This window comes from Xenopus laevis, chromosome 4S (genome assembly GCF_017654675.1).
Source record: "Xenopus laevis strain J_2021 chromosome 4S, Xenopus_laevis_v10.1, whole genome shotgun sequence".
NCBI classification, from domain to species: Eukaryota; Metazoa; Chordata; class Amphibia; order Anura; family Pipidae; genus Xenopus; species Xenopus laevis.
The window spans coordinates 27,626,357-27,642,862 of NC_054378.1; positions in this window are offsets into that span (position 1 = coordinate 27,626,357).

Genomic DNA, 16,506 nt, shown 5'->3' on the forward strand with positions numbered 1-16,506 from the left:
TGCCATACAGATGTTCTTTGTGCAAATTGCTCTGAATTGTAAACTATGTTTAGATACAACATCTGCAGCAATATGTTCTTGCGGGTCTTTGGAGGTGATCTTTGGGTTGTCTGTAACCATTCTCATAATCCTCCGCCTATGCCGCTCCTGTATTTTTTTTTACAGCAACTGTGCCTGTGGCCTTCCATTTTCTGATTACATTCCTTAGTTGAAACTGACCGTTTAATCCACTGAGATAGCTTTTGGTAGCCTTCCCCTAAACCAGTAGAACAAACTTTGTTTTCAGATCTTTTGAGAGTTGCTTTGAGGATCCCATGCTGTCACTCTTCAGAGGAGAATCAAACAGAAGCACAACTTGCAATTGGCCACCTTAAATACCTTTTCTCATGATTGGACACACCTGCCTATGAAGTTCAAGGCTTAAAGGAAAACTATACCCCCAAAATGAATACTTAAGCAACAGATAGTTTATATCAAATTGAATGACATATTAAAGAATCTTACCAAACTGGAATATACATTTACATAAATATTGTCCTTTTACATCTCTTGCCTTGAACCACCATTTCGTGACTCTATCTGTGCTGCCTCAGAGATCACCTGACCAGAAATACTACAACACTAACTGTAACAGGAAGATGTGTTGAAGCAAAAGGCAGGACTCTGTCTGTTAATTGGCTCATGTGACCTTACATGTGGTTTGTATGTGTACACCGGGAATCTTACGATCTCAGGGGGCGGCCCTTATTTTTTAAAATGGCAATTTTCTATTTATGATTATCCAATGGCACATACTACTAAAAAAGTATATTATTATGATAATGGTTAATTTACATTAAGCAGGGTTTTACACATGAGCTGTTTTACTCATTGTTTGGGGGGTATAGTTTTCCTATAATGAGCTAATCCAACAAATTTGGTGTTGCCAGTTATCAGTATTGAAGTTACATGTATTCAAATTAGCAAAATTACAAGGGTACCCATATTTTTGCACAGTCGGTTTTTCAAATTTGATTTAATTTCATACAGCTGAATACTGCATCACTAAAAATCTTTGTTCAGAAAACACCCCAGTACTCAGATGTTCCTGGGAAATGAAAGACATACCACCGTTATCTTATTTTGTTGAAAGTGGAGTAAATTATTATGCAGGTTGTGAGGGGTTCCCAAACTTTTTATATAGAGAACATAAAAAATTCAAAAAATGATAGTTAGGATAAATTATTTGACCTGTTGACCTATTTCTCATCTTTCATTCCAATATGCAACATCTTTTGATCAGCAACACTGCCGTTTACATACCACATAGTGACAGAGTTCAGCAATACACTTTAGCATGAAACAAGAATACAGGGAGGGAATTTATATTCTTTACCCTTGCTTTTTTGGAATATATTATTTATCCTATAAAGTTGAAGTGCACAGTGACTAAACTACTACTCCAGTTAGGAGCTGCTTTATTCCCATGTCTTATACAGTGTTTTCCATGCTGTTCGACCTGCAGAGTGGGTACAGTTAGGGTGAAATTACTCCAGCTTGAATCTGTTTAAAGGTCTGTCTTCCAAAAATAACTATGGGGGGGTTGTGGATGCACACCTGAGGCCAATTTCAAAAAGTTTAAAGCCCTGTCTAAGTAATTCAAGTAAATATGCAAGTGCATGTAATTTTGAAACAGGGTTTTTTTGTTACAAAGTTATGATCACCCCACATGGTGGTCCCTTGACGTGGTATGGTGGCTTATCAATATTATGATCATAACTTTGTAACAAAAAAACCCTGTTTCAAAATGACATGCACTTGCATATTTACTTGAATTATTTAGACAGGGCTTTAAACTTTTTGAAATTGGCCTCAGGTGTGCATCCACAACCCCCCCATAGTTATGTCTTCCAAAAATGACACATTTTTAATTGCGGTCTTAAATATTCTTGGAACTAGGCCTGTGTATTATTTCATGCATCTGTAACATTTTAGCCTTGTGGAAACTCAGGAGCCTGAGATCACTTGAGGTATAAAAAAAAAGTTTATTGAAGAGCGAACTCAAGCTGTTTGGATTCTGCACTCTCTGGAGTGAAAATGCCAAACAAATGATTGAAATGGTTTTTATATCCTTTGACATAAGCACATTCTAACACAGCTATGAAAAGGGAGTACAAGGAGGTAATTGTGGGTGTATGAGAAAGGATGATGTTACCTGGGGGGTCATTACCTAAGTTGAGCCTTTTCATATGCGCAACAAGATCAAGGCGCGAACGTCCACAGTACAGGCGCAGCCGGATGACATCACATGACTCGGCGTTGCTCGCTTACACTCCCTTTTTCACAGAGTGAGTGACGTCCTTCCCTGTGCGCCTTTCCAGTCTGGTGCTTCACCACGCGACTGTTTAGAAAGCTGTACAGCACGGATCGTCTAGACTTTACGATCAGCAGCCTACAGTGTGCAGAAATAAGTTGCTAGATCACTCGACTGCTTAAAAAGGAACCCAGTCTAAGGTACAATTAATCATGCCTAATCAGGATGAGTAACTACTGCCCCTGATAACAGAAAATCTTAACATACTTACCGTGATTTTCATTTCCTGGACTGAAGCATGGCAGTGGGCCAAAAAGGGGTTAATCCCCTGCCGGAAGGCGGCACAGGAAGTACAGTAAAAGTCCATCCGGGTCCCCCCGCGCCCGTCTCAACTACTGGAGACAATACCCCCTAGTAGGGAGGGAAACCCCTGCTCACTGCTATGCTTCAGTCCAGGAAATGAAAATCGCGGTAAGTATGTTAAGATTTTCTGTTTTCCTGTCCTTCGCATGGCAGTGGGCCAATAAGGGGATGTAAAAAGCAGAACACATAGGGAGGGATTACTCAGGAACTTTTATTGCAGCTACTGAAAGGACACTTAGCAGAAATCCAGCTAGGTTTTTTGAATAAACATCAAAACAGTAGTGTTTTGAAAAAGTGTGTAGGTTTTTCCAGGTAGCTGCTTTGCAGATCTCATCAGCTGGAACTTGGTAACGGAAGGCCCAAGACGCTGCTATACATCTGGTGGAGTGTGCTTTGACTGATGATGGCCCAGGTACTATCAGAGGAGAAGGCCATGAGAATGCATTCTTTGATCCATGCTGAGATGACTTTTTTGGAAGCTTCTATCCCTCGTCTGGGACCTCCGAAGAGAAGAAGATTTTCAGATTTCCTTAAACTTGACACCGTGTGTAGAGCTTTAGGCATCTCACCAATCGAGATTATGGAGTCTTTTCTCTTCTTTGTTCTTAGGATTCTCAAAAAATGAAGGAAGCACCATGTCTTGAGACATGTGGAATTTTGTGGCAACCTTGGGAATGAAGTTATCTCGAGTTTTTAGCTGACTTTATCATGAAGGAACTGGATCTTGGTTTCATCAGATGAGAGCGTTTAATTCTCCTACTCTTTTTGCCGAGGAGATGGCAAGTAGGAAGACTGTCTTTAACGTCAGAACTTTTAGCGGTATGTTATCTAAAGGTTCAAAGGGTGCTTTGGTTAGTGCATCCAGCACTAGGGAGAGGTCCCAGGGAGGGACTGTCTTTAACTGGAGGACGGATTCTAATAAGGCCCTTGAAAAACTTTTTAATCAGAGGATAGGAGGACCATTGTATATCCGTATAAGCAGATATGGCAGAAATCTGACCTTTCAAAGTAGAGGTGCTGAGACTAGCCTCTAATCATGACTTCAGGAATTTGATTATGGTGACCTCTAAAATGTATAAAAGTTATCTGAATTTCTCTAACCCCCAACTGGAAAATTTTCCCCAGATTTTGTTGTATTTGGAAGATGATATAAGAGTGTTGATTGCTCCCTCTGATAGTCCTTCCGTTCTGAGATTTATCATTTCAATTTCCATGCAGTCAGGGCCCAGTACCCTGGATCTGGATGCATTAGAGATCCCTGGTGTAAAAGGTTCGGAGTTACAGGGAGTCTGAAGGGCTCCTGTTGAGACATCTGGAGTAACGGGGAACCAGAGTCTTCTCGGTCACCAGGGGCTATGAGGATGACTTGAGCTTTGTCCTCTTGAATTTTTTTGATGGTCTTTGCTAACATCGAAATTGGAGGGAAAATGTAAGCAAGTTGGAAGTTCCATTTGAAGGAGAATGCATCCCAAAAGGTCGCTCTGGGGTCCTTGTCCCATGAGAAGAACACTGGATTCTTCTTGTTCTGAAAGGTAGCCATCAGATCGATGGACCCGACTTTAGGCATATTAGGTCGTAAACCTGTTGGTTCAACTCCCACTCCCCAATATCCGGGATTTTACTGCTGAGGAGATCCGCTAGAGAGTTCAATGGCCCTGGTATGTAGGAGGCTGTGAGGTTGCCCGCGTTGTTTTGAGCCCATTCGAGAATAGTTGTGGTCAAGTACAACAGTTGTTTGGATCTGGTTCCTCCCTGGTTGTTTATGTAACTCACTGTGGTTAGGTTGTCTGATTTGATCAGGATAGATTTTTTCCTGAGATGTTTTTGGAAGTTTAGGATTGCTAGTAGAACGGCCTTCAGTTCCCTCCAATTGGAGGATTTTTTGCTTTCTATGGGTGTCCACTTCCCTTGAATTTGGAAATGTTTGAAGTGTGCTCCCCACCCCGCTCTGCTTGCATCCGTAGTCAGTGTTTCCCATATAGGGGAGGCGATAGATACGGGAACTTTTAAGTTCTCTCTTCTGAGCCACCATAAGAGATGAGATTAGGGAAAATCATATCATACTTACCGAGATTTTCCTTTCCTGGACTGTAACACGGCAGTGGGCAACAACGGGTTAATCCCCTCCCACACTGCATTGGGACAAGAAATACCAAATAAAAAGCCAGGTCCCACCCCCTGGCCGCCATCTTTGAATCCTGGAGTCTTCCCCTTGAGGGTGGGAACCTTGCCCACTGACGTGTTACAGTCCAGGAAAGGAAAATCTCTGTAAGTATGATATGATTTTCCCTATTCCTGTTCCTTAACACGGCAGTGGGCAACAACGGGATGTACCAAAGAATACACAACATAAAGAGGGAGGGAATATTAAATATTTAATGCGAAGTTCAACATCGATGATGCATAAGCCGAGGATTTGTTCCAAAATACATAAAATTTGTAATGGTTCACAAATGTATGAAATGATGACCAAACAACTGCTTTACAGATTTCTTGTGAATTGGCTCCTCCATGAAAGGCCCAAGATGCCGCCATGCCTCTAGTTGAATGTGCCTTAATAGTAGAGGGTACTATGTCGGAGTTTAAGGAGTAGGCCATCTGGATGCACTCTTTGATCCAACCCGCTATCGTGGATTTGGATGGCTGAGCCCCTGCTTTCTTTCCCTGCTGGATCACCAAGAGGGAGTCCGAAGATCTCACACAGAGAACTCTTTCAAGATAGATCTTTAGACAACTTACAATGTCCAAGTTATGCCATCTATGCTCTTTGTCGGATTTAGGATCAGGAAAGAATGTAGGTAATATGATGTCCTGAGTGGTGTGAAATTGTGACACCACTTTGGGAATAAACTTATCTGCAGTTTTGAGCACTACTTTATCTTGAAGAAAGGTAAGCTTACCTTCCTTTACAGACAGGGCTTGAAGCTCTCCGACCCTCCTCGCGGAGGTGATTGCAAGCAAAAAGCACATCTTTAAGTTTAGCATCTTAAGTGGTATGTCTTGTATAGGCTCGAAGGGTTCTGCAGAAAGAGCCTTCAACAAAAGACTCGGGTCCCAAGGGGGAACTTGAGGTTTAGTGTCCGGTGCCAATCTTTTGACTCCTTTGAAGAAGTTTTTAATCATGGAGGATTAAGACCACTGTTTTTTAGAGAAATGAGAAATTCCCGTGACTTGGCCTCTGGGCGTAGCCAGGCTAAGCTTCAACTCTAATCCCTTCTGAAGAATTTCCACCATATGGACTTCAGAGATCTCGAGTGGATCAACTCCTGCTCCTCTGCACCAATCACTGAACTTTTCCCAGATGGTAAAGTATTTTTGCAAGGTATTGGGTTTCCTTGCCGCAATTAAAGTTGAAATGGATGCTTCAGAGAGACCAGTAGATAGAAGGTTTAACCTCTCAAGAGCCAAGCCGTTAAATTCCAACTGCCCGGATGAGGGTGGATTATTTCCCCTTGTCTCATCAGATCCTCCCATTGGGGGAGCCTGAGTGGGAGATCCTTGCATAATGCTAGAATCTGCGAGAACCAAGGCCTCTTCGGCCACCAAGGTGCCACCAAAACCACTTCCGCTTGGTCCTTCTTGATCCGCTGTCCAGGACACGAACTTTGAAAGTTTTGCATTCGTTCCCAAAGCCATCAGATCGAGGCAAAAGGGAATGTATTCTGCTTTCAGATCTTTCAAGTTCTTCTCTGCCCAAGAAAAAATAGTCATGGTCAAGTCTAATAAACTTTTTGACCTCGTCCCACCTTGCCTGTTCAGGTATCTGACCGAAGTCACGTTGGCTGATTTCACCAGTACCGATTTGTTCAGAAATTGTCGTCTGAATGTTAGGAGGCCCATGAATATCGCCCTGAGCTCCTTCCAGTTGGAAGACCTGGAAATTTCCAATGGGGCCCATTTGCCCTGAGTTCCGATCCCCAGTGTGTGGGCTCCCCATCCCCACTCGCTGGCATCGGTGGTTAATATCAAACAGTCTGGTTGACTCAGAGTCACTGGATGTTCGAGGTTCACCGTCCTTGTCCACCATTTCAGGGACTGAATCGTGGTCGGTACTAGTTGTATTTTTTGATGAGGCCGGAGATAATTGTGATCCCATCTGGAGAGGAAATTGTTTTGCAAGATTCTGACATGGTAAAGGGCCCACTTCACACAGTCCCCTGTGGAAATGATCTTCCCCAATATTCTCTGGCAATTTATTGCTGTTTGAACAGGCCTGGTTCTGAAGGATCTTATAGAATCCTGAATATCCTGAATTCTCCTTTGTGGAAGAGAAAGGTTGAAGTTTCTGGTGTTGATTATCACTCCCAGGAACTCCAGACACTGTGTGGGGGATGTAAAACTTTTTTCCCAGTTCATTATCCATCCCAGCCTTTGAAGCATATCTGACACTCTTACTAGGTGATCCTTTAAGATCTCTTTTGAGGCAGCTTTGGTAAGGATATCGTCTAAATAAGCGAATAGCTGGATCCCCTGTAATCTTAAGCTCGCTATGATGGGAGCCAGGATTTTTGTAAACAGCCTTGGAGCTGTTGCTAGGCCAAATGGAATGACGTTGTACTGGAAATGCTCGTTTAGTACTTTGAAACTAAGGGATTTCCTGTGAGCTTCTTTTATTGGAATGTGCCAATAAGCATTCTTTATGTCCAACCTCACTAACCAGTCGTTTGGATCGACACATTGGGTAATCGCCTTCAATGTTTCCATCTTGAATGATGGAACTTCTGTCTGTTTAGAGCTCTGAGATTGAGAATCATTCTGAGATCTCCGTTTTGTTTTTGCCTGAGGAAAATGTGGGAATAGATTCCTGAGAATCTCTGATCTCGGGGAACCTTTGAAATAACTCTTCTAGTCTTCTAATAGACTCTGGATAATAGATTTTAGAACAAGGGACTTCTTTGCAGATCTTGGTTTGTCCGACGAAACAAACTGATGAGGAAGGTTTTTGCGTAGGTTTATGCTGTATCCTTCTGATATAATCTTTAAAATCCACTTGCTTGAACAGACTCGAGCCCACATTGCACTGAATGTTGTTAATCTTCCTCCCACATACAATGGGGCTCCCACACCTTCATGATCTGGGCTTCTCGGGCTTGACATTAGTTCCTTTAGACTGAAAGGACTGGTTCCTGTAATTTGGGCCTTGTTTCCACTGCCTAGAGAAAGCCTTCCCTGGTTTGTATTGTCTAGCCTCTCTATAATTTCCTCTGAAGTTTCTGGTTGGGTTTCTATTATCCCTATGATCCTGTGGGAGAAATGAGGATTTGCCAGCAGATGCTTTTGAAATTATCTGATCCAATTCTGGACCAAATAATAAGTTCCCCTTGAAAGGAAGGCTACATAAGTTATGCTTTGACTGAGCATTTGCATGCCATTGTCTTAACCATAGTACTCTTCTAGCCACCACGAAACACTCATGGATTTAGCTGCAAACTTTATCGATTCTAAGGAAGCTTCTGCCGCAAATTCATTGGCCACTTTGATATCCTGAAGTAATTCGACAAGTTTATCTCTGTCTGTGCCTGCTTTAATAGCATCTTCCAGTTAGTGGAGCCATATTTTATTAGCTCTTGTGACAGAGGTTGTTGCTATGGCTGATTTACAAGCTGCTCCACCAGCGATATAAGCCCTCTTAAGGACCCCATCCTGTCTTCTCTCCATGGTGTCTTTAAGGGATACCCCTTCATCCACTGGAAGGGTAGTTTTCCTAGCCACTCTAGTAATGGCCGCATCAACCTTCGGAGGATTTTCCCAGGATTTAACCTGCTGAAAATGGGAGCAGTTTTTTGAATTTTCTAGGCACTACTTGTTTCCTATCAGGACTATCCCATTCCGATTGAATGGTTGATTTAATAACATTGTGCACTGGAAAAAGATGATTCTTTTTAGCGGATGATTTGAACATTTTATCCTGTTTAACAGGAGATTTTCCTTGGTCTTCCAAATCCAGTGTTTTCCTTACTGCCTTAATAAGTGGCTCCACCATATCTATGTTAAAGGCAGATTCATCATCCTGTACTGAATCTCTGTCTGAAATCTCTCCTTCGGATTCGCTTGATACATCCGAGAAATTCATACCACGTCCTGTTAAGGGGAGTACCCCTGAACTACTTCCACCTCCAACAGAGGCTGACCCTCTGCCTAAATTCTTTAGAACATTATCCGTGACTTGTGACATCATAGAGGATACTGACTTATTTATAGTCTTTCATCCAATCCACGCAGGCACTTGACACACAGCCTCTTATCTGGAAGAGCATAATCTGAACATGAAGCACATTCAGCTCTAGTTGACTTTCTTCTACTCCTCTCTCTGCTTGGAGGACTCCTATTAAGAAAAAAAGTGCAACAATATCAACATATTAATTCCTTTTCCCTCGCCTCCTGTTGTGTTCACCTCTCAGAAAAAGCACTCACCCCCTTGAGCCCAAGTGAGACCTTCTACAGCTCATTATACAATAGGGATCCTCCAATAGATGTAGCTATCCAACCTGAAAAAAATTCCAAAAATTATGTTCCATGTCCCAGGAGGATCCCTACGGGCTTCATATCAATGGTCAGGGGACTCATACTTACAATATTCCCCTCCTGACAGCACAAATGGCACAAGAAAACTCTTACCAATTCAGCAGCCATAGGGAGATAAAAGACGCTCCTTTTAACCTGAGCGCCAAGCCTCAGGCGCATTTTCGTGGTCGATTCCGGGTTTGCGTCATCGCGCATGCGTAAAAACGCCGGCGCCGTTTTGGAGGCTGACGTCAGCGTCTTATCGCGCATGGTGCCTAGGAGGCGTTTGCGGCTTACAGCGCTGGTGACACACATGGCCCAAGCCTTCCTTGGCTTTCCTAGAGACACCCAAGAGGTAAACAGGCCTCGGTCCCAGGACATAAGAAAGGAGAGCGGTATCCAGTCTGGACTAATGGGGGTAGCGACAGGAGAAAAAAAGATTGCGGCCAGGGGGTGGGACCTGGCTTTTTATTTGGTATTTCCTGTCCCAATGCAGGGCGGGAGGGGATTAACCCGTTGTTGCCCACTGCCGTGTTAAGGAACAGGAAAGTGGTCTGCGATAGGTGAATCAACTGGGAGTTTTCCAGGTGATTCCTGTTCCATATGTCCAGAAATTCTATCTGGAGAGGTCTTGCGTGGATTCGTGCCCATTTCACCGCATCTATGGTGGACATGAATTTCCCCAGAATTTGTTGACATGTCTTGGCTGTCAAGGATGGATGATGAGACAGATAGTCTGCTTGGTGTTGAATGTCTGGAATCCTTTCCTCGGTTAGGCTTACTTGAAGTTTTTTGGAGTTTATGATAACTCCCAGAAATTGAATCTGTTGTGTTGGCTCCAACATGGACTTTTCCCAGTTGACAAGCCATCCCCATTTTTTCAGAGTATCTAGAACTATACTCAGGTGTTGTAGAAGGAGTTTTTTTGGAAGGAGCTTTTTCCAATACATCGTCTAGATATGTGAAAATCTGGATCCCCTTTAGCCTTAGGAAAGCCATCATGGGGGCTAGCACCTTGGTGAAAACTCTTGGGGCTGATGCTAGTCCGAATGGAATAGCTTGGTATTGAAAGTGCTTGCCAAGGATCAGGAACTGTAAGATTTTTTTTGTGTGGTTCCCACACTGGGACATGCAGATAGGCATCTTGTATATCTATTTTGAGCATCCAGTTTCCATGGTTTATGAATTGGCATATAGACCTCAGCGTCTCCATTTTGAACGTTTTTGTTTTGAGGAATTTGTTTAGATGGCCTAGGTTCAAAATTACTCTGAAATCCCCATTCTTTTTTCTTCTTAAGAACAGGTGAGAGTATATGCCTCTGAAATGTTCTCTTTTGGGGACTTCTGTGATGATCTCTCTTTCTAGTAGGTCCAAAAGGATCTTTTTTAGGGTAGAAGCCGCTAGTGGAGATCAAGGTTTTTCTGAAGACACAAAATGAAACGTCGGAAAATTTTGAAGATCCAGGGCATAACCCTTGCTTAGGGTTTTTATGACCCACTGATCTGACACGTGTTGAGCCCACACTGTCCTGAAATTCTGAAGTCTTCCTCCAAGGCAAGACAGAGGGGCTTGCGCACCCTCATGCCGATTTCTTATCTTGTTTGAAGTCCCTTCTTCCGGGTGCCCCTTGTCCTTGGGTTCTTCTCCAGGGTTGCCTGGTGAATGGCTTTCCTGGCCTATACTGTTTAGCCTCCTGCAGGGGATTTTTTCTAAAGGGCCTCTTGCCCTTTTGTCCTGAGGAAGGAAAGCCGATTTTCCTGCAGAGGCTTTTGATATGATCTTGTCAAGTCGTTCACCAAACAGTAGTGACCCTTTGAAGGGGAGGGAGCAAAGATCATGTTTACTTTGAGGGTCCGCATGCCAGTGACGCAGCCAGAGAGCTCTACGGGCCGTCACACTAAGGCCCATGGCTTTGGCCGAGAGTCTGACGAGATCCATGGATGCTTCCGTGGTGAATTCGTTTGCAGTTTTAACATCCTGAATCATTTCAATTACCTTTTTTCTGTCTGTTCCAGATTTGACGGCTTGTTCCAGTTCTTATATCCAAATATGGTTGACTCTGGCTAGGGTGGTAATGGCTATGGAGGCTTGGTTAGACATTCCACATGTTAGATAGGATTTTTTGAGTGTCATGTCTTGTCTTCTTTCCATTGCGTCTTTTAGCGAGACCCCTTCGTCCACATGCAGGGTAGTACGTCGAGCCACTCTAGTGATGACTGCATCCACCTCGGGGGAGGCTTGCCAGAGTTTTGAGTCCTCTTCCTCGAATGGATACATCTTTTTGATTCTTCTAGAGAAATTAAGTTTCTTATCTGGCGTCTTCCATTCCTCCAAAATGGTATCTTTTATGACTCTATGTACTGGGAATTTTTCCCCTTTCTTGACCGCTGATCTGAACATCTTGTCATGTTTGGGAGTATCCTCTGTATTGTCGAGTTCCAGAGAAAATCTCATTGCTTTTATGAGGGGTTCCAGGTATTCAAGGTTGAAAGAACCGGTATCTTCAAACTGTTCTTCTTGGTCATTTAGAGAGAGTTCCCCTTTAGAAACACTGAAGTAGTGCGTGTTCCTGTGTGGTCTGCCACTGGCATCGGCCATAGAGGAGGGGGTCTTGTCTTTCATCTAGATTTTGTAGTACTTTCTCAGTAACTACATTGACCATATCACTCTGATTGTTTGATGGTGGTCTGCATCCAATCTTTAATGGTGTGCAGTTGTTCAGAGGAGGGACCAGCCACTTCCTGCAGACATTTCTCACAGAGCCTTTTGCCTTGAATTGCTGCTTCTCCGCATGCAATACAGTCTGTTCTGGGAGTCTTCCCTCTTTAAGATTCCTCTCATAATGGGAGACTCCTGAAAAGTATGGTATTATAATTACTCACTGCTGCTTGTTATATGCATCAATCAAAATGGAAAACTCTCTTAGTGCCTTACCCCCTGGAGCCTGAGCATCTGCAGCTCATAATTGACAGTCTGGAGGAAAACAAATGACATTGTCAAGTAATTACAAGAGATATTCAGGAAGAATAAGGCTCCCAGCGTTTTTAATCTCCATATCACTTACACCTGGGATCAATTGAGAGTACAGGTGCACACAGAAATCCTCAGCCTCTGAGATATCTGGCTAGAGAAAAGGGAACACCAGCCTGTTCAGTTGAGATCAAATGAGGAACTAACCTGTGATGTGCTCGTCCTTTTGAACCAGCCCGAAAAGGTGCATGCGCAAATCCGTAGCATAATAACAGAGGCGCCATTAGGTGGATGGACGCTTGGCTTCTTATCGCGCATGTGCTACCTCCGTTAAGGCAGCATTGCGGCTGAAACACACACAAGTTAAAGACCTTGGTCCCAGGAGCTTCAGAGGGAGAGAGTAGGGGGTAACTTCGACAGGAGAATTGAGATGGGCGCGGGGGGACCCGGATGGACTTTTATTGTACTTCCGGTGCTGCCTTCCGGCGGGGGATTTACCCCTTATTGGCCCACTGCCATGCGAAGGACAGGAAAGAGACGGCTGATCTCCCAGATAAGCCTCGTAAAATGAAGGCTAGGCTTAAAAGGCTAATAAAAGGGGCTTCTAAAAGTATAGCTCACTCACCCTCGCCTAGGCGTGGGATCAATACAGACTCTAATGATAATACTAACATTATCACAACAGCAATGATTCATGCGCCCCAGGACCCTCAGCCTGCAGCACATTCCCCAGATGCAGCACAGGCATCCGTAGCATCACCAAAAAAAATCCAGTGCCAGTAAATACTAATTTTTAAATAATTAAAACATCTGTCAGTCAAGCAGTTTCAGCTCAGCCCATGGCAGAGAGTACTAAGAGAAAACATAAACGTTCTCCCTCCTCCGCATCCCTTCAGGATTGCAACTATCAGTCCTGCCATCTTCAGGCGAGTGTAGCTCTACAGGCTCAGAGGAGGATTTCTCTTCTGAGGATCAATCCACTCATTTGGATTAACCATCTAGGCAACCAGAAGAGACTAGAAATATTCTCAGACATATTCTCCACTCTAGAGATAAAGGAAGAACAAGTCACACTATCCAAAGCAGATAAGGTGCTTGGTAACTCTTCCAGAAAACCTAGGACATTTCCAGTATGCAAGTCCATTACCAAATAAATCGACACAGAATGGCGTCAACCAGAAGGATAGTCCAATATACTGCATAGGTTTTTTAACACCTATCCTATACCAGATGATTACAAGCACTGGGACAAAATACCCAAAGTAGACCCACCTACTGTTAGGCTAGCACGTAACACCACCTTACCAGCAGAAGATGCAGGCTCTCTTAGAGATCCAATGGATGAAAAAATTGATTCAATTTGATTAAATTGATTAAGCCTGATTTTCAAAACACGGCAACCATATTGAGACCAGCAGCGGCTACTACAGTGGCAACAACGGCAAGATAGTGGTGCTAGGAGCTCATTAAACATCCTCCAGCTACAACAGAGCACTTTACGGCAGAATTAGATTAAGTCAGATCATGCTATCATTCCTTGGTGAAGCTGCTTTAGAAACAGCTAAGCTAGCTGCCAAAGCCTCTGCAGCATCCATTTCAGTTTGCAGAGCACTCTGGTTATGGCAATGGAAAGGCGATACTGCATCCAAGCATAAACTTCTCTATAGTTTAGCGGATCTCAGCTCTTTGTGCCAGAGCTAAAGCAAATAATTTCAGACGTCACCGGTGCCTTCTTACCTCAAGGGAAACATCCCAGAAGGGAATTCCACAGATGCAATTACCAACACAGATCTTGGTCATCTACTAACAGCAAAAGGATATTGGAAGCAAGCTGAATCATAGGCAGCCATTAACCTGCAAGTTGCAAGTTTCTTCTGTAATTGAAGAAAGACAAAACAGCTATATTCAGTAGTGGAGAGTGAAAAACCCACCCATCCAGCTACAATGTAGCAATGACATATAATAGTAATGGATTCTAATATCCACTGTCAGTGCCACCTCCATGAGGCATACTTGTGAGAACAGTGTCCATAAGTGCCCACCCTTTCCCCAGCACACCTCCTACCTAACTACGCTGGCAAGAGTGGGAGCTATCCACACCACCTTCCACCTATGCCGCCCTATGCGTTTTGTTACCAAGCAGCTTTGTCAGGAGCCCTAAAAAAAACACCAAATAAAACATGTTAGTCTTTATTTTACTTTCTGTTACATATTTTACTTTAAAAATTCTTACATATTCAGAAACATTTTGTTACAGTATTCAAGCCCAATTCATGATGGGAAAAAAAAAAAAAAAAAAAAAATATATATATATATATATATATATATATATATATATATATATATATATATATATATAGCTTTATTTCATGTAGGATATGTTGTCAAAAATGTAAAAGAAAAAAAAGAGCCCGTTTCATGATGGAAAAAAAAAAAAAATATATATATATATATATATATATATATATTTATATATTTATATATATATATAGCTTTATTTCATGTAGGATTTGTTGTCAAAAATGTAGATGAGTGCAAAAGATCTATATACCACTTGGTAGTAAATGTACAGATTTAGGCAAATCGCCTGGCAGGGAAAGGGTTAACAGAAACTAAAGGCAGATAATAGAATACTGTCAAGAAACTATAATAAGTTAACATTGCTGTTGTTGGCTCTTATAATATTGGGAAAAATATTCCCTCCTAGAAGTTATATAGTTTTAGAATCATCTTTTTAGAATTATTACACTTGGCACTATATAAAATTCTTTGTTCATATGCAGTCCTATACACTCTTCTGTTCTTATTAACAATATTTCATTGTGCTAATTATTTCACATAATACATGTTTGCTCAGGTTGAGTGCATGCTGAGTGAAACAAACCACGTTACTTTTCTGATATATTATGATATAATACAGACATTTAGCAAATGCAAAGTAGGAGTGGGAAGGGGAAAATTTTTTTACTTACTTGTTATGTGACAAAAAGTCACGCGATTTACCTCCCTGCCCCTAATTTACAAACGTAAATTAGGATTCGGATTTGGCTCAGCCGGGCAGAAGGATTCGGCCAAATCCTGCTGAAAAAGGTTGAATCCTGCCCATATCCCGAACCGAATCTTGGATTCAATGCATCCCTAATATATATCTATATATATAGATATATCTAGATATATAGATATATAGATATATAGATATATATAGATAGATATATATATAGATATATATAGAAGCAAAAATAGCGACACTCACAGGTTTTTCTTCATGGTGCAAAAATAGAAAGATTTATTGTGCTCGACGTTTCGATCCCCCACAGGGATCTTTGTCAAGAGATTTCCAGTGAACAAACAGAATACCCACAACCCCACATACTTTTAAACCTTGGGCCCAAGGTTTAAAAGTATGTGGGGTTGTGGGTATTCTGTTTGTTCACTGGAAATCTCTTGACAAAGATCCCTGTGGGGGATCGAAACATCGAGCACAATAAATCTTTCTATTTTTGCACCATGAAGAAAACCTGTGAGTGTCGCTATTTTTGCTTCTATGATTACTTGATTCAGACGAGCACCCAGGTATTACCCTTGTCTACGGAGTGCACCCTTTCGGATTTGGCTATAGATATATATAGATATATATATATATAGATATATATATATATATATATATATATATATATATATATATATATATACAAAATCACGATCTGGAGCACTCCCAAGTTCTGGTCAATGCCTAGGTGCTGGTTAAACAATAAATATCAAATTTGCAAATAAACCGCACAACCAGGTCTTGCATAAAGTGTAAAAAACAAAAAATTATTTTATCAACGTTTCGGCTCCAAACTTAAGCCGTCTTCAGGAGGTGAAAACTGCACACATTACACACATATTTAAATGCTAAAATGGCGCCAACATTCAAGTGATGACATCAACACTGGATAAGAGCACTGTAGTACACAAGTGTCACGGTTTTCATATTTGCAGCATAGTGGTTTATGAAGTCTCAGAGTAGACTTAACTATGTATTTTATCAATATTGTTTTTTTAAACCCAGCCAATATGGGGTCATACACGTTGTATTCACAATCACCAATGGTAACACAGTGGTGCGATGACGTCATCACTTGACTGTTGGCGCCATTTTTTTTAAATGTGTGTAATGTGTGCAGTTTTCACCTCCTGAAGACGGCTTAAGTTTGGAGCCGAAACGTTGATAATAAAATAATTTTTAGTTTTTTACACTTTACGCAAGACCTGGTTGTGCGGTATATATATATATATATATATATATATATATATATATATATATATATATATATTATGTGTCAATAAAAGAAATAACAAAAGTGGTATAAAGGTGATACCTTTATTGTCT